We start from the raw sequence: 25,904 nt of genomic DNA on the forward strand, positions 1-25,904 counted from the left end.
ATTGTGCTGCTCTCAACTGTATTCTCTCTGTTGAGCATTTATGCAAAACTTGAATCTCATATTCTGTACTTTGTGAGCATGTACTATTTATCTCAATAATTCCTTGTCATCAATCTTGTTGTCCCAGCTCCCAATTATTTATTTGCCTAAGTTCATAACCTCTTGCCTGGACATCATTCAATGACTGGTACCAACTGTCTGAAGTTCCTGCCCTTGCTCATTTTTAGAACATTTCTAGTGTGACTGCAATGCCTCAACAATTTATTTTGTTACACATCTAAAACCATCTCCAAACTATATTCCTTTCATTCCCATCAGTGTACTAACCCATAAAAAATACTTCATGAGGACAAATAAGAGAAAAAAAAAGCAATGACTGTAGGTGTAGGTCTCTAATAAACTCAATGTGTTGGATTCTTCTATTGCTCTTTAATAGTATTATCTAAATCATCTTTCTCTGAATAGCTAGAATATTGCTTTATTAAACTGAAATACACTCAACATGTGTAAATTATTTTGCAATGCTAATCTTGTGTGTGTGTGTGTGTGTGTGTGTGTGTGTGTGTGTGTGTGTGTGTGTGTTTCCTGACAGTGTTGGTCTTCTTAATATTAAAAGTCAAAAGTGTCTCAGACATCTCAAACTCAGTGCACTCAAAGGTGAAAATCTGGTTTTTCCTAGCACATCATCTAACAACTTTCCACCTTCCACACTTCATTCAACACCAACTTCATCCTTCCACAAACTTAGATCAGAAGCTTTTTGGAACCTAATTCTGAAAACCGGTAACCTGAAATAACAAACTAACCATTCCTCTTGCCCCCCCCCTTTTTTCATGTATTTTCTGTATTTTTGCTTATCCAAAGAAATCCAGTTGCAAAAGCAACATCCCATTTAATAATACTGATAATTTTGATTAAATGATTGAATTAGAAAGTCTTCATATTGCTGACACTGATTCAGGCAAGGATAATCAATGCTCATTAAAACTGTTAGGTACAAAATTTATTGAAAACAACATGTTCCAAAAAGAAAGAAAGAAAACTACATGTTCCAAAGTACCGCTCAGTGAATTATCTACAATTTGAATAGAAATACACTTCTCTGAATTGTTTCAATTTCTCCACTACCACGTGAATTAAATTACTTGAGGTCAACTTTGTGACTTTGCTATATTTGCTGGTTCCTGGTTTGCACAGAGCATATGTCTAAGGAACACATGTATGGAGTTAATGTTCTTAAAGATTAAATAAATGATAATACAGTATCAACTGCTTCGATTAAAAAAGCACTTTGCTTTGGTAGAAATAAGTTCAAAATTGCAACTACTTATATTGATTACTAAAAAAGATAAGTTAAATAATAAAGAATGAAAGATTTATCAAAAATATGTACTGTGATAGGCATCTCAATCCTTTGGGAGAAACCTTTAGCATGGAATTTAGCTAAAAACCTTATTGCTGTCAAGCTCAGCTTCTCTTTTTTTAAACGAACAACTTAGTCTCTATATCTGCAAACAAAGCAGAAAAATAGTATCTAAGAGCTGGCACAAAGTCTTCTCTAAATGTCATTTACATCAGCTTTAAATATTGTCCCTTTTTCTTTGAACTTCAGTTTGCCTTCCAGAAGCTAATCATTAGTTGTAACAAAGATCAGCCTGTGGACCTTGCACCTACATGCAGCCTTTGCTCTCCATGAGCGAAGCTTCTTTTGAGAAGTAACCTCAATTGTCTTGTCCTCAGCTTGGACTCAGAGCGCTGTCCCTCAGCCTCACTGGGCACTGGTGCTTCATCATCTGACAAAGAAAGGAAAACGCGAAGAAACAGGTGGCCACAAGGACGGCACCTGTAGTAAGCATGAAGCCAAGACAAAATTCACCAGTTGAACCTGCCGAATTATTTAGTAAACCTGTCTGTCATGCAGAGAATTCTACCAGTTAAGAAGCCTTCAAACACCGTGACAACTAGGTTACAAAGGTAACAAAGAATGGGAAGTTCAATACTTTTATTTTTCTATTAGAAATACACATGTGCATTTCAGCTGTCTTGACCAAATCAAAAGAATTTCCGTGTGATACAGAAATATAACACTAGTGAAGATTTATGTAAAAGCACTAGCTACAGGGAGTATTACGAAAAACACGTTTTAAATGCAAACACACAAAGCATCAGACACTTGGGGCCTTGCCGTTGTCTCATCAAATCATAAAATGTTATTTAATATGAAACTATTTTCATTCTCCTAAATCTCCTGAAATCCTTGGAACAATGAATTTCAAAGCAATAATTGTCATTTATTCGGAACTGACAGCAGTGTAAACCTCTCAAGTACATAATCCAAGATTAAAACACAGGTATATTAATAATATTCTATATTAGTATGCAATGGATTTGGTTCTCAAATGTGTTGGTAACCTCTCAATTTATACCCTAGAGTACAGACCTTTTTAGCATGCCAGTTTGCAATGAATCAGCAATGTAAAACAGAATGGCCAACTGTTCTTCTGTTAGTAACAAATGTGCTAATATGTACTAGTTTAAACTTGATCTATCAGTGAGTCAATGAACCATGAAGGGTGGGGGTTAATCAGGGTGTTCTCCAAACAAAGGCTCCTGAGCGCGGCAGGGACGCCACTCCCAGACTCACATCTGTGCTGTCTTGAGTGCAGCACGATGGAAATGGATGGTGTTCATCCAAGTTAAGAGCCCAGGAACAACTGGTCATAGCTTCTTCTACATTCACAACTGTTTTACATAGAAAAGAAATGAAACTGATGCAAAGATAAAATCAAATCATGGGAAAGAAATCTAAGTATAGTTGTAAGGAGCTATTAATATTAAACTCTGCCAAGTTAATGTGTAACAATGGTAAAAGCCTTTCGCATATAACAGCTAAAACCTTTCTTCCCTGTACAGCTGTAGATATTTTAATTTGTACAAAAATACATCAATTTCATTTTAGTAACAAAAAAATCTTAGAGTTGTGATCTTCACACACATTAAAATAATTCTAATCCCAAAATCAAATTAAAGCAAAAAAAAAGACCTGTAACTGCTAAATTCATATGCAATCTGCCAATGTAAATAAATCTACTTCTACAGAAACTGACTAAATGGCAATTAGTAGAAAGATTGAATAAGCATTGCGAACAGCAGACTTCAAGACAAAAAAAAAACTAATACATGCTCCATTTATTGTTACCATTTTTTAAAATCCTTATACAATCAGCTTTTATTTCTTCTGGAATATTGGGCTGCTATAACATTCTACTACAGAAAATCCAGGCTGGAGAAGTAATATTTGCTACTCAAAAAGTTAAAGATCAATTAAAACAATCAACATTTAAATATGATTAACTTCAATTCCATGAGACAATTTATTAGAAGTTTAGTTCCTCAGAAACAAATTAGACACAATTTTATCAATGTTTTAATTTAATGATTTTATCAAGAAACTTTCGCAAAATGTACTTTAATACAAGTAACTGACACTCTTTTTGAAGAAAATTTTGAGTTACCTATATCACATCAACATCGTCCAACACATACATACATTCTGGCTGTCCCCCCACACACTCTAAGACCATATATTCTGGTATAAAAATTAAAAATTGGCGGAAAACTCATGTACCATAAAATGTTAAACGTGAATTGCAGAAAAAATTTAAACTCATTTATCAATGAACGATTGTTTTTATACTCATACGAACAAAAGATAATGTATTTTTACATCAATATTTTTAAACTGATCATGATGAAATTAGCAATAAAAAATCCTAAACATATCGGTACTTTCCTATTTTGCCGATATTAACACATTTTAAAATATATTTATGTTGTTACATTACATACTCTTTAATCATTAGATAGATAGATAGATAGATAGATAGATAGATAGATAGATAGATAGATAGGATTAGCACTGTCATGTGTGTTAAAAAATATATTTGTTCGACAGAGCGGGGGAAGGAGGGAAAGCAAGAGAGAATGAGAAAGAACAAGGTTCCACCTGCTGGTTCCTTTCCCAAAGGCCTGAAATGGCTGGATCTGGACCAAGCCAAAGTCAGCGGCAAGAAGCAATCCACATTACTCAGTTGCACTGTAAGAACTACTGTGCCCTCCTCCAAGGAGCTGGAGCCAGGAACCACAGCACAAAGTCAAACCCAGGCACTCCAATAAGAGACACAGATATTTTAACTGCTAGGCTAAACACCTGCTCCATAATGCTGCCATATTCTTAAAGATCTCAGCAAAATATTGTTCTATGTTTAATTCAAAGTATTTGTCTTGATTTCATCTATTGAAAAGCTAAAGCAAGAAAGGGGAGGGAGAGAAAGAAGGATAGAGGGATGTGAGAGAAAGGGAGAAAGACATGACACATGTCACCCACTTGTAACACTCCCTCAAATGCTTGTTAAGAAACTGTTACATGTATCTTGACAATTCTACCACAGTCTATACCTACAATAGCATGATACACATGAATAGCAGAATGATGCACTTATAATTGTTGAAGGACTATACTATGCTTATAATATAGGGGAAGCAGTAGGGAGTGGAGGAGGGGTGCAAGGAGAGATCACTGAGCCTAAGGAACTGTATCATGAAAAATCTAAATTTAAATTTAAAAAAAAAGCCAGGGCTAGGTCCCCTGGAAACTGAGAGCCAGGAAATCTATCATAGCTTAGCATGTTTTTTGGCAGGAAGGGAGGTACACAAGACAGGCAACTTTTGTCTCCCAGATGCATTTGCATGAAGCTGAAGCAGAGTAGCCAGAACTCCAACTAGAATTCTGGTACAAGATGGACACACCCTGTTTTTCAGAGGGGCGCGATATTGGGCCTGGGAATTTAAACTTGACTGCTGGGTCTCAAGACAGGGCATCTCATGCCTGGATCCCAGACGACAGCCACCATGTGCATGTGGTGAGCTGTCCCCGGGTGGCCAGTCTGCCATTTGGTGCCAGGCTCCGCCTGCTGGCCGCAAGGCCAGGGAGCTTTGGAGTTTTGTTTCTTTGAGTTGCTGCTTAGTTAGCTCCAGGTTGAACTCATTGTGCTTCTAGGATGTGAAGCATTCATAAAGATTCCCATTGGCAGTAACTCTTCCTTTGTAAAACTTGTAATCACTGAACAATGCTGATCACCAAATACCAGTCCATGCAGAATCTATGCTTCGGGCTTGTCCGGTATAATTATATCATGTTACCTGTCATGATGATGGATCAGGAGAAGGGTCACATTAAGCAAGCCATTACATTAACCAGCACTCAAGAACCATAACCAGGGGTGAATTCTGTGAGGGATGTGTGGGCCACATCCTGTGAAAATTCTAGCCCCACTGGTTAGCTCAAGAGTTGGAGTGGTGATGGACTAAGCTAGGTGTGACCAAGGGGCCTAACATCAATCACAGGTAAAGGAACTCCCAATAGTCTGGACTAGTCAGGGCAGCAGCACCCAAATGTGCATCCTGAATAGGGTGTGGGGTGGGCCGGGCTGCAATGTTCACCAGCTCATACAAGTCCAAATGGAAGGCCAGATTGCACTGGGCACTGGCCTAAACCCAATGGCATGTATGAGAACTGGATCTGGCAGTGGATTACGTGGAGGAACTTGGGAAACTCCCCTGGTGAGTCATAGCTCCCGCTGGTGAACATTTGGTCCAGATCTGGGGGGTCGGACAAGCTGGGAAAAGTAGCTCCAGCAGCTGGCAAATATGTCAATTGGTAATGGAACAGGGTAGATCAGGTAGGACTGAGCAAACCTTAGCCCACAAGCAAAACTAGAGACCAGGATGGAGCACAGGTCATGCCGAGCTAGGCTCTTGTACCTACTGGTCCACATGAGCCAGGGATGCTAAGCCACAGTGTCTAAGGCAGAGGTCAGGACAGGTGAGGGGCTGTGCCAAGCTGAGTCAGGGCAAGCACTGGCATGCAAGTGATCTATGGCTGGGAACAGGCCCAGTTGGGGAGCCAAGGGGACAATCCTAGCTAGGTTGAGGTTCCCACCAGTGGGTGTGTGACCTGGAATGGGGGCTGCGTTCTGGTCGGGAAACATTTGTAGTCTCCCTTGGCAGAAGTGTGGACTGGGATTGTATGCAGCGAGCTAGGCCAGACCCCAACACCCTCTGGTGTCCTGGAGGACCGGGATAGATGTACGATGGACTAGGCAAGGTCTCAACCCCCTACTGAGCCATGTGTGAGCCATATGTGGGTATGGACGAGCCATGACTGGGCTGAAATATCCAACAGCAAGAACCAGTTTGGGTCGAAGGCCAGTCAGGAAAAGCTACTGTTCCTGCTATGACAGGAGTTGGACTGAGTAGGGCTGGCTCATGGACCCACTGGTAAGCGTGAAACCTGGCATTGGGAGAGGTTCTGATACAGGAGCCTGAGCGAATCCTCTGGCAGGAAACAGACCCAACAGGTAAGCACAAGACTATTCCTACCAGTGCAAACAAAATTAGAGTGGGTGAGGGTCGTTTGGGCTTAGCCACAGCATCAGCTGGCAGAAGCCAGCACTGCGGGCTAGTTCTATCAACTCAAACCACAGAACTACCTGGAGAGTGCATAATCTGGGAGTGGAAGAAGCCTGGGAGGGAAAAAGTGGGTTCCTCCCTCTTGGGTTACCACTTCCACGGGAGGGCATAAAACTAGGACACCCACTGGGGTGGAAAGGGGTGTGGGACAGACTGGATCACTGCTACACATACTGGCAAACCAGGGTAGGGGGTGGGCCTGGTGGGGGTTATTGTGGGTCACTCCAACTAGGCTGCAGCTCCCACTGGTTTATGTGAGAGCCAAGTATGTGCTGGGCAGAACCAGGCTGGACTGCAACACCCATCGGTTCCAGTGGAAGTCGGGAGTGAAAACAGAACCAACCCAGCAATTGCAACCACCAGATGATCGGGGTGATGGACAGTGCCAGCCCCTGTACTTGCTAGTACATACAAGAATCTGGTCTGAGAACACCTCAAAGTTTCTTTGGAGATTTCCCCAACCAAAATGCTGGACTCAGAACCCTAACCAAGAAAAGAGAGAAGACAGAACAGGTCAATCAACCATCTCAGCTATATCTTGGCAACGAAATTCGGGGCAAACAGAGAGTCTATGATGGAGTATGTCAATCAGTGGATTCCTCCTTGACCTCATAGTGCTTAGAGTGGCAAGACTGGCAGTGATTCATAACAGTTGAAATATCAAAACCACCTGAGCAGGAACCTCAGAGCATATCCTACATCCGGGACCTGGGGAGGTGTGAAATTGGGTGGGCCTTCTCCCTTAATATCCCCCTTTAAACATGAAGGAAACAATATGGAAAAAATGATAGTCTTACCCTCTTTTCCTGTAGTCCTTGAACCTTTTTTACCCTAATTAACTACGTAAAGATTGTCAAAATATTAAAAAAATTAAAAAGGAAAAAAAAATGGACACACCTTGTTTGGGCTTAACTTGCTATACCGCAATGTCTATTCCATGTTTTATATATTCTTGTTTAAGTTATAGTCTAAATCATAAATGTGTAAAGTACATTGAATAAAGATACAGCTTCATAAATTAAAAACGAAGAACACGATATAACATGCTACAGATTAAATGTGGGGGACTGGTATGATGGTGCCAACATCCCATATAGGTGCTACTTCATATACCTGCTGTTCCATTTCTAATTAACAGCTCCCTGTTAATGGCCTGGGAAATAAGCAGAGGGCAGACCAAGGCCTTGGTTCCTCGCACACATGTGTTAGATGCGAAGAAGCTCCTACTTCCTGGCTCTGGTCAGGCCCAGATCCAGCAGGTGTGACCTTTTGGAGAGTGAATCAGACAAAAGATCTCTGCCTTACCCTCTCTCTTTCAAGTAATATAAATCTTTGAAAAAGTTTACACATGCATGAATGCATTAAAAAAAAAATACTTAAAACAGGAAAAAACCAGAACTTAAGAGATATTATAATTTATCTTATTTCCATGCAATATTCACAAAACAATGATCATTTGATCATATTACACAGACTATAAGTCAATGACCTAAATAAAAGGATCTCAGAAATTTTTAAAAATTTAACTAAGGATTTCTGGGTGAAAAGGAAAATAAAAAATGATAATGAAAATATTTCACATCACAATCTATGAAATATACTTGAAACAGTAGCCAATAGAAAAACTCAGGGCCCTTAATATCCGCATGAATAAATAGGAAAGAGTGAAAATAAATTTCTAAATCAAAGAATTGGCAACAAAACAATAAACCAAACATTATGAAAAAAAAGGCAGAAAAGGGAAACAGAGATTAAACAATGAATATCAATGAGTAATGTTGTGACCCGTGGACAGAAAGAATATTGAAAGCCATTTGCCAAGTTAGGAGAAATGAAAGGAAGAAGAGGGGAGGAGAGGATCCAGAGGGGAGGAAAGGGAGAGGGGGAAAAACAAAGTGGGGGAGAAGAGAAAAAGAGGGAGGAGAAAAGAACCAGGTGGGAGGACAGAGGAGAGCAGAGAGGTGGGGAAAGAAGGAAGGAAGAAAAGGGAGAGAGAAATCCAGAGCTCAAAGCAAGGTGATGTCTAAGACTCCTGCCCAGCCCCACACCCTCCCCCGCCCCGAGAAACTAGTAGCAACAAAATAAGACAAAGCAAAATAAAACCCAGATGAAAGAGCACAGCATCCGGAAACAAAGTTGATCATGTTGCCTTTCCCTCCATCTACGAGTAGTAAGTTTTGCAAAGAGAATCCTTCTGCTTAGCTTAAGGAAAGGGAATCAAGTCAAGAGCTTAGACTAAAAAACCAACACTCTAAAATCCCCAGGTCAGGATCTACAACTGGACCTTTCTTGGCCATGGCCCTACACCATCCCTACCCTAATCTAAGCTAACAGGACCAAAATTCCAGCCACAAGGAGATAGGATACAAAAGTAAGTACAGAACTAGTCCCAGGAACTCAGGACCGGGGCTGGTAAGATCGTCTACCAGCAGATCCTATCAGTCCCTTGTCTCCACACCAGTTTATGCAGATGGAACCTTTGGGTCTGCCCTGGTGCCAAGTGGAGATCCATGACCCCAGCTTACTGGGCTGATATTCCAGCAAGCATCAACTGTGGATGTCTGAAGTTGCCTTGACAACAATTACACAAAAGCAGTTAGCACCTATAGCAACTGAGCCTTATGCATACCTTTGTGATGCATGGACCTTATCAGGCTATGAGAACCAGATGTGATCTAGTATTGTGATATTAACAGCCAGAGAATTCACTCACCCACACTTACGTCTATTCCCCAATGCCCTAAATCCTGTAGCACAACATTGAGAGAATCATTCTCTGCTTGCAGGATGACAAGGTAATTGTATAGCAAGATATCAGATAAAACACTAGGGCAAGAATACATGCAACTCCACTGGACTTTGGACTGATGTCACAGGAAGTATGATCATACCCCTGTCAAAGAAGTCACAAGAAATCTTCCAAAACTCTGGAACAGTATTCCCGCAATTCCATTCATCACACTAGGACTCATGCAGCTCTGCTAGGAATGAGAGAAATGGCCCCATTTTGGGCAGCACAGACTACACTAGAAAAATATACAACGAAACTATACCAAAAAATTGAAATTGAAGTCAGGACAGCCTAGAAACTGACACGGTGATGATGTAATAACACACTATAGATTTTTTTTAAAAAGTCTTATAAGAATCCAGCAAAAAAAAAGTTCAAAGAGGTAAGAGAACATACACAAGAAAATATAAAGAATTCGGCAAATAGATGTTTGAAGAGATACAAAGAACTCAGCAAAACCATAAATGATAGTGAAGAGGAAATTCAGCAAAGGGATAGTGATCTTGAAAAGCATCAAGCAGAAATCGTGGAAATGAGGACTTCAGTACATTAAATAAAAATACTGTCAAGAACCTTGAATAATGGAGAAGATCAAGCAGAAACAGAATACCTCATCTTAAAGATAGGCATTTGGAAGTATTCAATGAGATAAAAGAAAAACAAAGACAGCTACAGATCTTCTAAAACCAAGACATGAACAAACACTGATGCTTGGGCAATGTGTGAAGGAGAAGTGAGATGGAAATGAGTCCAACTGAAGAGCTCCCATATTCAAGGATTAGAATTAATATTGCTAGAAAACTTGTACCATCTAATACAACTTATTGACTCTGTACCATCCTTATCGAAATATTCAGAACAGACTTCACAAAAATACAAACACAATTTGAAAATTCCACATGGAAGCACAGAAGATCATGAGCAGCCAAAGCAACCTGCAGCAAAAAGTACAAGCTGGAGGCATCACAAGACCTGAACTCAAGACACAGTTCAGAGCTAGTGTAACCAAGACAGCAAAAGGCCTGAACATCTATTTCTCAAATGAAGGAATACAAATGGCTGACAAAATGTTAAAAAAAGTCTTCATATTACTAGCCACTGGGACAATGAAAAAAAAAAGCCATCATCTCACCTTAGTTAAAATGGCTATTATCAAAAGGATCAGAAAAAAATGATGGTGTGCATGTGGAGAAGAGGAAGACAAATTTGTGCAGCATTTGTGGAGAACAGATGGAGGTTCCTCAAATAAGGACAGATCTATCATTTGAAGCAGGCATTCTACTTCTGAATACACGCCTGAAGGAAATCTCAGCTCTGCAGTACTATTCACCACAGCCAAGACATGCAGTCAATGTCCACCAATGACTGGATGGAATATTACTTAGCCGTAAAAAATAAGCATTGAGGTTGGCACTGAAATAGATGGAACTGGAGGTAACTATGTTAAATGAAATAAACCAGATTGAGAAAAAGAAGTCCAGCTCTCTGCTTGTGGTCTGGGAAAGCAGTGGAGGACGGCCCAAAGCTTTGGAACCCTGCACCCGTGTGGGAGACCCGGAAGAAGTTCCTGGTTCCCAGCTTCAGATGGGCACAGCACCGGCCGTTGCAGCTCACTTGGGGAGTGAATCATTGGACGGAAGATCTTCCTCTCTGTCTCTCCCCCTCTCTGTATATTTAAGTTTGTAATAATAAATCTTAAAAAACAATTAAAATAAAATATAAAAAATTCTAAAAAAACATGGAACAGTGTTATGTCATGGTGTGTCAAACCACCACCTTCAATGCTGGCATCACACATGAACACTGTGCCTAGTTCCAGCTGTTCCAGCTCTAATCCTGCTTACTGCTAATGTCCCTGAAAAAGCAGAAAATGCCGGTCCTCATATTTGGCCCTTGTCACCCTTGTGGGATAATAGAATGAAGTTCCTCTCTTCTGGCTTTGGCCAGGCTCAGTCCCAACTGTTGCATCTACTTGGATAATCAACTAGCAAGTGGAAGACCTGTCTCTGTGTGTCTTCCTTTCTTTCTGTGCTGCCTTTCAATTAATAATAACTAAAAAGCTTTAAAAGACCAACTTTCATAAAATAGAAGATTTTTAAAGAAATGTACCAACATAAAAACTCTAGGCAGAGATGATTTCAGAGATGTATTCCAGCTTTTACAGAACACACTGCCCCAATGCTCTGCAGCTTGTTATGTAACACAGAAAATAAAGGGAAAAACCCTAAGTCTTAACGGAGCAAGGACAGCATTGATTCACAACCAAATGGAGATCTCAAAGCACAGCAATTGTTAACACTCAGCACACATTCCTCCGGGTAGGGATAGAAGGATAATTCTAAGAACAATAGAAAGGGTTGTAGATTATATGGATCGATGGGTAGATGGCCCAAACTTATCAAAGCATTGACTCAATAGGGAAACACTAGGGCATTTGCAGTTATTTGCAGGAATAATGCAAAGATTTCTAATGCCATCACAATATTTTTCATTTTGTTAGAGGTTTGAACAAAACCACTAATTTCAGAAAAAGTTATGCATTTAAAAAGAAGCTATTTTGAAATGACACATAAAAATGACATGTATTTATCGGGTGCCATGGGAAGTTTAAGTTCATGTTTAGATTGCTTAATGTCCAATTACAGTAAAACATCTGTGTATTCAATTGGTTCTTATTTCTCCATAATGGAAATAAAGTCTTTTCTTCCAGAATTTATGGAAAAACATTATCTACAGTCATTCTACTGAACACCAGAATTTTAGTAACTGCTCTTACATACCCAACTTGTGTAATTATAACCGGCTCCTAGATTCCTCTTGAGTGAGATCCCATAGTATTTTTCTTCTGCAGTGGTTTTATTTCACTTTAAATAATGACCTTCAATTCAATCTATGTTGTTACAAATAACAGTATTTCATCTTTTTTATGGCTTAACAGCTAGGTGGATAACAATATGTTGTCATGACTATTATCTCTATTTATAGATGATAGGAAGAGTGTACTCAGAAAATTCTAGATAATCAATGATAATTTCAAACAATAAAAAGAAATCTCACCCGCGATGCAGTATATCAAAAGCAAAACTCAGTCTTAACTTACATAACTGCAACTATAAATCTTGAGAAAAATTTTCACTTGAAATAGCAAAATGCCAAAATAGTAAAATATTTATGAATAAGTTTAACAAGTACTAATTATATTGTACATGAAAAAGCTTTAAGAAAACGAGACATAAAAATACAGCCAAATGCCAACCGTCCCTTGATTTTGCTTGATGAGACCTAACTACTATCAAGATGTAAGTTCTTTCTAACAAATGTATTCAGTAAAAAAAAAAAAATAGGAAGTTTCAACACATATGTTCATAATAAAGTATATTTTGAAAATACCTACAAAGGTAAACCACAAGACACCGCAAAACAAGCTATCAGGGGAACTAGTCTTAACATGGATTGCTGTATGATTTGGCAGTTGTGTAACGTTTTGAGGTACTTCCACAATGTTTTCCATAAAGGCTGTCCTAGTTTATGTTCATTTCACATTATCATCAACACTTCCTTTTTCTTGTTTAGGATAACAGCCATTCTAATAAGTATGTTTATATCTTGCTGTGGTTTCAATACACAGCCGTCTAGGGATGTAAAGTATCCTTTTACACACACCTATAGACCATTTGTCATCTTAGGAGAAAGCCAAAATAAACACGTGGTTTATGAAAGATTTTTCCACCCCATGGTGGTGGTAATGGGTGACTTCATATGGGGCCTGCCTGGAGTCCTCTTGACTCTGAGCACCCTGCAGCAGGTGACCCTGAATGGGGCCCGCCAAGGGGAGTCTTGACTCAGCACCTGGTGGTGGTAGAGGTAACCCTGGATTGGACTTGCCTGGGTGCCAGTGGTGCCTGTCAAAGTCCTCAGGCCACCCAGAGGCATACTGTGAGGACTTGCAGGTGTGAGCTCACAGGGGGTGTGAGAGGGTGGCACAAGTGAGGGTAAGTGGGAACCTGCGGATTCATGTCGCAGGACCTCCATAGGCAAGGCCACTGTACTCGCAGGTAAGCAAGGGTGCTAAGATCAAGTGGTGTGGAGGGGGGAAGGAAAAGTCCTCTAAAGTTCAGACTGAAGTACCAGCACACATAGGAGACCTGAGCTGGGGTACTTAGCATAAAACATCACTGAATACTTTTCACTGACACACACTAAGCCTAGGGCTTGGGGATTACCTGGCAGGACTAGATCACAGTACTCACCAGTGAGTCAAAACAGGGAGTGGATAAAGTTAGGCTGGGTCATGACACTAATCAATATGTGAGAGATCAGGTCTGGAGGCACACTACATTGGGGGGTGGGTATGTGGGTTCACCACTGTGAAACTGCAATATCTGCTGGCATGTGCAAGATCTGTGTCTGGGAACAGGCCTGGCTGGGGAGGTAAGGGGATGCCCCAGCTAGTTTAGGGTTCACACCACTGAGCACAAGAGTTGGAATGTGGTCAGTAGGCTGGGCTGGACATGGCTGCAATCTCCTTCCGCATGGACATGGACTGTGTCTAAGGACTGCATACTGGGCTAGTACGCACTGGGACTTGTGAGAGCCAGGGTGGGTATAGAATGGTCTGGTTTAGATCTCGGCTCCCAGTGAATCATGTGAGAGCTGTGTCTGGGAGTGGACCAGGTAATGGCTGGGCTGTAACACCCAACAGTAAGGACTGGATTGGATGCGGGCCAGTTTGGCAAGGATACCATTCCTGCCAGGACGAGAGGTAGACAAAGTCAACCTAGGCCAAGGTCCCACTGATGTGCAGGAAATCTGCCACTAGGAGATCTGATAGAGAAGCTTGGGGAACTCCACTGCCAGGACACAGTCCCTACAGGTAAGCTTATCAACCAAGGCAAGAAGCAGCTCAGACCACATCAGGTTACAATACCCACCAGCATACATGTGAGTCAGGACTGGGAGCGGACCAGGCTGGGCCAGTTCGGAAATATCCACTGGCAGATGGGAGAACCAGGATAGGATGCAGGTCATGCCACCACATTAGGACCAGGACTGGGTGCTGGCTGGACTGGACTAGGCTGAAATACCCAGCAGCAAGAGCTGGGATTGGGGTAGGCTGGACAGACCCAGGCTGAAGCACCCACTGGTAGAGCCAAGGTAAGGCAAGCCATGCCAGTCTGAAGCACAGTGGGGTCCAGATCCATGAGCCCCAGCTGCAGGGGGACTGGCAAGGCCCAGGTCTCCTGGCTTGGGTACTTGGGCCTGCCTGCATGGTGGGTGCTGGGTCATGAGCCCTGGGGGGTGGGAGAGGAGTGTCCAGCAGGGTCTGGGTTGCCTGGTCCGGGTTTCTTAGGCCTGCCTATGAAAACTCAACCCCTTAGTGGAAAAGATGGAACACTGGATGGCAGGCCCGGATACACATGGAGATATGGCAGCCCATTGGAGCCTGCAGAGAATATCCAGTAGCATAGCAGAAGGAGAACAGAGCAACCCCCCCAGGCAAATAATGACAGCAAAAATTGGGATGAATGGAGACTGTAAGGTTGATTGTGTCAGCCAATGGACATTGGAATGGTCCCTCACCCTCGATGGCCAGATCAACAGCATATCAGAACTATTAAAACCACCTGGGCAGAACCCTTGGCATGTGCACTACAACACATCAGGACCCTGGGTTTATATCAGGTGGCCATTCCCTATCCCCAGGTACTGGGGCCATTGAAAGGCTGGGTGTGTCTTCTCCCCTCATCTCCCCTCCTTCCCCTAGACACAGTAAGAAGAAATAGAAAATTTGGAAACAATGATCACACCCACTTTTCCCTAATCCTCTGTCCTTCCCACTCTGATCACCAGTGTAAACATCATTAAAATAAAAATTAGGGCCCAGCGCGATAGCAGAGTGGTTGAACGTCCTCACCTTGCACACGCTGGGATCCCATATGGATGCAGGTTCTAATCCCCGGCAGCCCTGCTTCCCTTCCAGCTCAATGCTTGTGGTCCGGGAAAGCAGTCGAGGACAGCCCAAAACCTTGGGACCCTGCACCATCAAATGGAAGATGTTCCTCTCTCTGTCTCTCCTCCTCTCTATATATCCGCCTTTCCAATAAAAAAAAATAAATCTTTAAATAAAAAGTAAAAATGTATATATATAAGAAGAAAGTCTTTTCCTATTCTTTATCTCTTCACTTTTTTTTTATTGCTTCCACTGTGATACAGAAGTTTGCAATGTGATGCAATCCTGTGTCTATTTCTGCTTTTGCTGCCTGTGCTATTGCGTTCATTTCTAAAGAAAATGATGGTCCAGTCAAAGTGCATGGAGCTTTTTCCCTAATTTTTCTTCTAATAGTTTCACAGTTTCAGGTTTTACATTCATTCCTTCAGTCTTTTTTCTCATTCTTTCTGGGACAAAGATAGATCTTTGGCACAAAGGGTACAAAATTGCTAAACGTAAAATCAATACCTCATGTCACCGACCAAATTAACCCTAAATGAACATGTGGTCTAAAATTAAACTATAGAAGTATGAAAATCAATCTTTTCTATAAACTCATAAAGCTTTTCTAGTGTGACTCAAAAAGCAGACGCAATAATAAAAAGTGTAAATACAACCATGCAAAAGTTTTGAAATAAAAATTTTCATGAAAAAAACTACAACTCTAAGTTTTTTTTTAAAAAAAAGTATGTATTGGAAGAAAAAGTACTACTACTTCTATCACAGGAAAATGTTCACATCTATTTTGAAATATAAAACAAAGAAAGTTAAAATTGAAAGACAGGGCACCCTGTAATCAGTTCACTCCAGAGGGGCCTGTGCCTTGGAAAGTATCACAAATCCAGCAGCACGCCGTGAGCTCTCACTGGCCCTTGACAATCCAGGGAAAAGAGTGTAAAAAAAATTGGGGTAAAAAAAAAGAACAAAATGACCACAAAGCAGTAGTCAAGTGACATGCAGCCAAATTATGATTAAAAATGACCATAAACAGAAAAAATGCTCAAGTTTACCCATATTTTAAATGCAAATTCAAACTATCTTAACATACCATTTCTTGCCATTCATGTTGGAAACATTCTAAAGCATGAAAATACCATCTGTTAGTGATGGTATGCAGAAACGCAAGCTTTCATACATTGCTGCTAAACAGGAAAATGGTATAAATTCCATGGAAGAGAACTTGTCAACATCTACCCAAGCTGTGTAAGCACTCTAAGGCCGAAATCCACTTCTCAAAATTCACTTCAAGAACCAACAGGCACAAAATTATTCAGTGCAACGCTATTTGTACTCACACACATTGAAAAACCATGAATGAGCTTTACATTTTGTATCACAATGAACTTCTTTCATGTGAATTTTTCCATTAACTTGAAGCAACCTTGCATTAAAGTTTACAAAAAGATTTATATTGCGTTACTTTATGAACAAAATTTTAGCTACGCAAAAAAAGGTGATAACTGTAAAGAGAAACCATACCAACACATTAGTTTCCTATAGCAAGAGAGAAGAGACAAAATATTGAAAACTTTTCTTCTTACGGAAACATGTCTTAGGTGTTAAAATTATGTATCATGAAAATGATAGGTCAAATGAAGAAAATGAATAAAAAAGGAAATAAGGTCAGTTGTATTCAAATGAATGGCATAACCATGGCAAGAAGGAGAAATTAATCCAGTAATTGTTAGCACAGTACTTGAAATATATATCCGGTCCTGAAGGCCAAATAAAGAACTGTCAGCAAATCTTTAACTCAATTGGCTTATTCTTCACAGTGATTAATACTATTCTATTGATACTGTGAAATTGATTTTTGTACATCAAATTGAAAATATGGTTACATGTATTATTGTATCATTAGGAATTACATATATGCATATAAATTGAAAAGTTCTAATAAATCGCCTTAACCCTGTCTCTTCCAAGCTTCTAGAAGTTATAATATCCCATAAGCAATGAGTAAACCCAGCTGCTAAATCCTGCTTATTTTGTCAGTTTCCCTAAAAGGGAAAGAATTCTTAGAAAAATGACCGATTCCAGGACTGGTGCATGGAAGGCATACAATGTGAGTGGAATACCTTACTGTGATGAAATTTAAACAATGCTATAATACTTATATAACCAGAATGAAAAACCACAGAAGGCAGTTTTAAGGGGATTCAAAATATTTTCACAGAGAAAATTCAATTTCACCTTGTGTTACAAGAAAACTCCGTATCTTTCTATCTAAATCTTATGCTTCATTTTATTTCCAGACACTCATGTCCACCAATGCATAAAACACTGAGATGTCATTTTCCTTACTCAGCTTATTTTATTTCAAAAAATTCTGACCATCTTCTTTTGGGGGTCTGGCAGCCCTCAAATAAGCATGACATTTTCAATTCGTACCCATGGATGTAACAGTCCAGTACATAAAAATGGCATCAACTATGAAATGTTAACATGAACCAAGCTTATAATTGCTGTTTAACTAAATTCCAAAATGAAACAATATCGCCCTTAGCACGGTGGCCTAGCAACTAAAGTCCTCGCCTTGCACGCACCGGGATCCCATATGGGCACTGATTCTAATCCCAGCAGCTCCACCTCCCATCCAGCTCCCTGCTTGTGACCCAGGAAAGCAGTTGAGGACAGTCCAAAGCCTTGGGACCCTGCACCCACGTGGGAGACCCGGAAAAGGCTCCAGCCTCCTGGCTTTGGATCGGCATAGTTCCGGCCATTGTGGCCACTTGGGGAACGAATCAATGGATGGAAGATCTTCCTTTCTGTCTCTCCTCCTCTCTGTATATCTGACTTTCCAATAAAAATAAATCTTAAAAAAGAATCAATATCCTGAAACCATCCAGCCCTCAAACACATAAAAGACAAATTACGTAAGAATTAACTATAAACTATTATACTGAGAACCAACACTGAGTATTTACAGTTAATGTATAATTATATATACAACCAAGTGAGAGTTATGAAGATGGCACAATTTGTTATCTCAAAACCAGCAGCTAATAAAACAATATCCGGGTGACATTAGATTTTCTTTGCAGCAGCACTTCAGACTATGAAATCTGCCTTCCAACTCTCTAGGTGTTGAGAGAATATAGCTGGTGAAGAACAACTCCACTGGAACCAGATGGCCCAGCTCCGAGTGCCAGTTCCACGCCTTGACAGCTGTGTGAACTTGTGCAAACTCTGCACCCCTTCAAGTCCTCCTCCCAGCCTGAAGCAGTAAAAGTACTTGTCTCAGGAATACTGTAAAAATTATCAGTTGGCATACTTCAAATACATAATATGTTCCCTGGCACACCAAAAAATCTTGATTATGATGACAGTGATCATAGCGATGAACTGTTAGTAAATAGGCAGTACCGCCCACCCAGCCCTCTGTAAGATGACATTTAATGAAGAGCATAGCAGTGTAGGGGCACACATCCCAAAGAAACTCAACAAAAGCTGACAGCATTGTTAGGTAGCAGTTACAAGTCCCCTTGGTTGAAGATCTGTGTGTTTTTTTTTAATAGAAGTTTAAGAGTCTTGATAACCTATCAAGACTAAGAATAACAACTGCATTTTACAAACACATCAAAGACCAAAGGAAGATATGAAGGCACATCACTAGCAAACAGCAAGTCCAGGAACCAAACCACATCCTGTCAATAAAAATCCCATCTTTTACATATGTTAGTTCACAAATGCAATACATACAGTTTTCCCTATTTATTGAAATAAAAAATATATATTGTTCCTAACCACTGAAGTCTAGGGCGGTCATCCCTCCGAACCAGCTGGGCTGTGCCACCATCCCAATCTGACTTTCTAATGTTGGTGAGGGGCATTTTTAAAAGTCTGAAAACAACACCTTGCAAAGTTTGGGTTTGAGTCTTTCATTTGTTACATATTACAAAGAGCAAATCTTAATTTCTGGTATGATAGTCAGATAATATATAGATATTTCATCTATGACACTATTCCTAGAAAGAAAAGCAGGGGTTAAAGTGGACACCGGTTTGCGCTATGCCTATCACTACTGCCATCCCCTTACATTTTAGAGGAATGCTGCCCCTTGCTGAATATCAAGAGTCCAGCATCAGATGGTCTTCCTGGCTAATTCCACCAGATTCTTCAAAGTCTTCCATCTGCATGACCCACTGATAGAATCTTCTCTAATGCTTCAGACTTCCCAAAATGTATAAACATCACTGTATAAACAATGATAATTCTGACTACATGACATACTTATTTCCTGTCTTTCAAAAAAATGCATACTAACAGTTTCCTTTAAAAGTTAAGGATTTAAATATTCTGATAGGAGACAATGTGGTAGAATGGAAACCCATGTAGGTTTTTAACTTAAAAAATGAGGATGTGAAATCTTCCTCTCCCAGTTTATAACTGCCTAAACCAGGGCAAGTCGATCTCCAAGTTGTTTCCTTAACCATGTAAGAACAAAAAAGACTTGGCCACATTCAAAGTGTTGCAATAAAGATAAAATGAGTTGCTGTATGCCAAGAGCAACAAGGACAATGCCTGACACAATATATTCAGCTTGCCAGCAATTACTGGTCAGGCACTCTATGCATCATTAGACATAAAAAGTTCTAATGAATTTCTGTTAAGCATTTATTATATGTAAAACACTATTCCAAACACGTGACAACCCCTGTTTAAAACAGCCTACAGCCTAGTAGCTCACCACCCCACATGATGCACAATCGGAAGTCAAAGGTAGGGGTCTCCATGTATGGTTCAGTCACAATTGCAGTTTTGTTATTTTATTTTATTTTTTCGCCCAGGCCTTGAACTTCAAACAGAATTTGACTGAGTAACTAAGCAGGGGTGCCATGTAGTCAGAAGGAAGTTGTTAGATTTGCTACTCCAAGAACTGGCAGGTGAAAAGCAGTGGGAACAGAGTGCACAGCTTGTCATTGTGTTATGAAAGACCCAGGAACCCTGCCATAATGGCCTTCCTCTTTCCCATCTCTTGTCATTTCATTAAAAGAAGACAAAGTAAAAAGAGAAAAGACATACGGTGGGATCCAATTGCGATCCTGACAGCCTTTCAACAGGTGGTGATATGCACAGGACAGGAGGGGACCCCAGAGTGGAACAGGAGGAGGCTTGTATCCTAACCCCGGAGACTCCGGGTACCTTACTAAGGACTATCAGTATGGGCACTAAGGACTATATCACAACTGTCAAGGAGATCACAGGGAATTGTAGTGCCCTCATAGGCTAAGAATTCTGAGGTCAACCATTCCCTATCGGATCTCCCACTTGGGATGGAAGAAGCCCAGAACCCTCCTCACAGGGTCTAATGTCATCAGAACAACACCCAGGAGCCCTGAGCAGTCCTCAGAAACAGAAGAACAGTAAACTTCCTTTGGGACTCAGGAGAGGAGCTTTCTCTGGTCCTTACTTAGTTACAACTTTGGCGCCCCACCCTCTCTTGCAATGACCATCAGGGTCACTCTAGAGCCCCCAAAACCAGATCAGATAGTCAGACAGAGACCAATAAGGAAAGCTTAGGACAGACAGGAAAATTCAGCTTGGACTCCCATATACCTTAATAGGTAGAAAACAAAGATCAGTTACTCCTCATTAAGGTATTGGCAATTTCTCTGTATACCCCTCCTAAAACTGCTCTGCTCCTCAGACGTTAACATATGGCTTGTTAGAGTTATAAGCCTGTATGGACTATCCTAAAATTCGCAAAGTTCAGTAAAAATCATGCTTGAATACTATAAACTGCTAAATATAAATATGAAAAAAGATGCGAGACAGCTGAATAGTACCCTATAACCATTTTAAGGTTTATAGCAGCTGGTTATGTATAAACTAAAATTGAGATGTCAAGAAAGCAGTTATAGGATGTGGTTAGGAACTTGCATTTTCTAATGTATTGGTCACTCAATACTATGTCAATTAACTTCATGATGTTGTTAATTTCCGTATCTCTTCCTGTTCTTGAATTTGTATAGTGGCTTTTCATTGGAGGGGATGATTTTCTGCCAGCTTTACTTTCAGACCAAGAATAGTCTCCCAATGAAACTGTTAAATTTATCTGGACAGTAAGATGCTGGACACTCTGCATGGTCCATGCCCGCAATGATGGAATTATGAACTATACTACTGTACAATATAGAGGAATTTAAATATGTGGGGAGGGCTTGGGGGAATCCAAGAGCCTATGGAACTGTGTCATAAAATGAAGTAATAATTTAAAAAAAGAGAAAATGAACTCTGTGAAAACTACTATTTTCTACTTGACATTTTTTAAAAAGCTAACTAAAAATAGATTTCCTTACTTTCAGTGATGTTAGTGGGTAAAAATGGTTGATTCTCAAGCATTGCCTCCAAGCTTCAGCAGTTTGCCATTGCAAATTTCCAAATATCTACCTCCATCAGCAAATATATACAGGAGATTACAACTCCCCCCATAAACGATGTACATAAATACCACAAAATTTCATTACCATTAATGGTAGTCTAATGAATGCCAGAGGGCTTAACAACAAGTTCTTGAATATCATGAAAAGTTATGTATTCCCTACTTACGCATACTGTGAGGATGCTGCTTTATTACTTCTTACTTCATTTATTTCCACAGAAAAAATTAAGTGAGATTCCATTACACTCTTATTTTAGAACTAGATTCAACTTTCAGTTTGTGTGTGTGTGTGTGTGTGTGTGTGTGTGTGTGTGTGTGTGGCTTGGGAAAATATGCTAAGCAGCAAAACCTAATCATCAATCACAAAATCAAAGTTTTAAAACTTCCTTTGGGACTTGCCATCTTAACATGCAAGTCCAGTTAGCCCTTAGATAACTGGAAGATCTCAGGGAATACGACACAGATAAGAATTCTTTCTCTGTGTTGCCTATTTCAAGAGGCTGGAGCTCTGATCAAAATGTTAAGAAATGAATACTGGAGACAGAATCTTCAAACAAGATGTAAGTATTTCCTAACCAGTGTTTCAAGTGCTTTTCTCAGGATAGACACTCACCTACCACAATAAGTACAATCCACTTCAGGATAGTGTCTCATCATATTTCAGGGTTTGCCCCTACTCTTCTAGAAAGAGCATGTGAGTTAGAATTCACTAACAGAAGAGACAAAGAGATAAACAGGTCAGGGCTAAGTAAGGCACCCATATCTCCCACATTGATGGCTGGCCCTCAAATAGCTGTAATGTGGGTGCCTTACTTAGCCCTGGCTGTTGCAGCCACTCAGGGTTGTGAAGGAGAGAATAGATGATCTGTTTGTCTCTTTGTCTCTTCTGGATGTGATTCATTGTGACAAGGTTGAAGGGCCTGTGGGAATGCTTTGTATTATTTACAGTTTTTGTTTTGCAAACTTAAAGCTTTTCTGAAATAAAGTGGATTTCTTTAAAGATAAACAAAAACAAAAACTAGTTTTCATCTAAGATCAAACCTCTGGTGGGTGCTAGAGAGGCTTGGAGCGAGTCCACAGAAGTTTGGGACCAGAGCATGAATTCTAACTCATATGCTCTTTCTAGAAGAGTAGGGGCAAACCCTGAAATATGATGAGACACTATCCTGAAGTGGATTGTACTTACTGGATAAGCCAAACTAAAATTAGAATTCACTGTTTTCTAAGTGCTGTATTATTTTAATTCCTCAACACACTCTCTCTCTCTCTCTCTCACACACACACACACACACACACACACTCAGCCATAAGTAACTTCAGTTTTTTATACAAAATTCAGTTTGTTCCTGGTGCTCTTATGAGGATTTAATGAGATAAAATTTGCTTACAGAAGTATCTGACATGCTATAAATGCTTAACAAATGTCAGCTATTATCATTAGGATTAATTTTTTTAAATAATGACTTCACTATAATTCAATAAAGAAATATTAATTTATTTAACAGCAAGCAATCTTAATTCAGCATTTACCAGAAACATTTACAGTCTACTTAGTACTTCATTATAACCACATAAAATCTGACAATGCCCACCTAAACTGTTTCCCCAAAGATGTTTAGTTACACAATGGAAGGCACTTTTCCCCAGGAAAAGGATTTGCAACCTGTCCATGCCCGCAGTGATGGACATATGACAATGTATGAAGAACCACACTACAGTAATGAAACAGGGGAACTCAGTGAGGGAGAGGGAATTGGGGGGGGGGGGCAAGGGAAATCCCAGGGCCTATGGAACTGTATCGTAAAACGATAATAAAAAGAAGTACTTCACTGTATCATAAAATAAAGAGACCCCCCAAAATAGCATACTACTTATCTCCTGTTCTCAAAATTCTCTGCCAGTAACTGAAGGACCATCATTATTCTATGTGCCAGTTGTCTTTCAATATGAATAACACTGATTACAAGCAAAATATAATATTCTCCTTGGAACAGAGATGCTACAATGGCCAACACTGTAGCATTCCCAACCCCTTGGGAAGACTAGCTGAAGTCACTCATCCCAAGAATAAACAGGAAGTGTCTGCAGCCTTAACTCTACTTGATATCAGTTGAAAAGCTAGTGACCAAATTGGAACTGATGTTAGAAGAAAAACAAGTTCGGAAGGAACCCTATACCGGGCTTTTAACAGAAACTTGAAAGTAAGTGTAAACTTTAAATGATTCAGAAATAAGGATTGATTAACCTTTAATACAAAAGAATATGCTGAAACCCACAATTAATCCATGCAAGGATATTTGGTGATTGTGGAATGCTGTATTCTAATTATGTTCATGAAACCCAATTGTTTTACCTGAATATTTAACAGTCATTGTTCTTGAATTTGGCAACACATTAGAATCACTAAAGATATTTCTAAAAGAAACCAGTTTCTGCAGCCTGTTTAGATCTACTTAATCAGAACCTCTTAATTTTTAGTGAAAAAGAAATTGCTAATAAGGGTAAATATTCCAAAAATGAAATTTATATTGCATGTGTCTCAAAAAATACCATCCTTTTTGATGATCTGCAGTTATTCAAAGATTTTGCTTTCTCACTTGCAACATCATTTTAAATTTTCTTTTAAGGTTTATTTTAATTGGAAAGGCTGATTTACGGATAGCAAAGACTAAGATCTTCCATCTGCTGGTTCACTCCCCAAATGGCTGCAATAGCCTGGACTGCGCTGATCTGAGGCCAGGAGCTTCTCCCACATCTCCCACACAGATGTAGGGTCTCACGGCTTTGGGCCACCCTACACTAATTTCCCAGGCCACAAGCAAGGAGCTGGATGGGAAGTAGACCAGCCTGGAAACAAATCAGCATGCATATGGGATCTCAGCACTTTGGGGGGAGGATTAGCCAAATGAGCCGTCACACTATCATACAACTTCTCAGTTCTATGATGCTAAATTCTTGGCAGCCTAATGATGTGGCTTGTTGTGTCCACAGCGCCTTACACACAGTGAATTTTTCACACTGCCACACTGGAATGGAAATGGCTCAAAATTTTGAACTAATATGCTATATTCAAGAAAACAATTGCTTCCACTATTCCTTTACTAAGCATATCAGTTTTAAATGCATGCAAGTAGACATTTTAGGAGAGAACCAAATGGATGGAGTAAAATTAAAAATTTAGTAAAACATGTATGTCCTTCAAAGAACTAAATGGTGCTACTGGTTACTAAGAATACAACAGAATCTACTTTTTCTGAATATCCAGCTCAGAAAGTGATAAAAAAAAAATCAAGGAATATTTTTTAAAACACCATTAACTTAGAAATATATTATTAAGAAGATTTATTTGGAAGGTAAAGGGAGGGAGGCAAGGAGTGAAGCAGGGATTTCCATTTGCTAGTTCATTCCCCAAATGGCTGCAATAGCCAGAATTGCGCTAGGTTGAAGCCATGAGCTGCTTCTGGTCTCCCACATGGATACAGGAGCCCAAACACTTGGGCTGCCACCTGCTGCTTTCCCATGGATTTAGAAGGTAGCTGGATAAGAAGCAGAGTAGCCAGGAATCAATCTGATGTCCATATCGGATGTTCACCTGCAGGCAGTAGCTTTAATTGCTATGCCACAATGCCAACTCCAACATGTTTTTTTAACTCAACTTCAGTAGTTAGTAAAATACGTGTATGTTTTAGTTTGTAAAAACAAATGTTATGACAGGGAAAATTGTTAGACTATGTATTTATGAGCAACTTTTATTGAAAACAATTACATGATAATTCTGTTCATTTAAAATGGTTGCCAAGAACAAGTATTTAAGAAACTATAAGACATTTATGACATCTCTGTGTGGCAGTGAGTAAAAGGCATATTATTATCTGTGAATAGGTAATCATCTTTAATAATGACTCAGACTTTAAAAGGTTTAGTTTGTAATGTCAATATAACTAAGTTTTTAAACTTAAACTGAAATTTCATAAAAATATTTTGACAGTGTTTTGTTCTCGGACAAGACCCTCTACGCTTGTCAAGTTGCTTGTACTGAATGTCAGCTTTGCTATTCGTGTTCTCTGCTTATTTGTAGAGTTTCACAGGTTAGATGCAGTTAGAACGCTGCTTTCCTAGAGGATGGCCCAGGACCTTGGGACCTTGTATCCACGTGGGAGACCCAGAACAAGTTCCTGAGGGCTCCTGACTTCAGATCAACTCAGCAC

The 25,904-nt window shown here is 39.9% G+C and overlaps 1 protein-coding gene across 3 annotated transcripts in view; it reads right to left on the bottom strand.

Moving 5' to 3' along the window:
- Window positions 1-25,904, bottom strand: part of CERKL (ceramide kinase like) — a 119,006-nt gene that overhangs the window by 36,107 nt on the left and 56,995 nt on the right. The gene's annotated exons all lie outside the window — the stretch shown is intronic.

This window comes from Ochotona curzoniae, unplaced genomic scaffold (genome assembly GCF_017591425.1).
Source record: "Ochotona curzoniae isolate NIBS_2020 unplaced genomic scaffold, NIBS_Ocur_1.0 contig_2210, whole genome shotgun sequence".
In the NCBI taxonomy this organism is placed as follows: Eukaryota; Metazoa; Chordata; class Mammalia; order Lagomorpha; family Ochotonidae; genus Ochotona; species Ochotona curzoniae.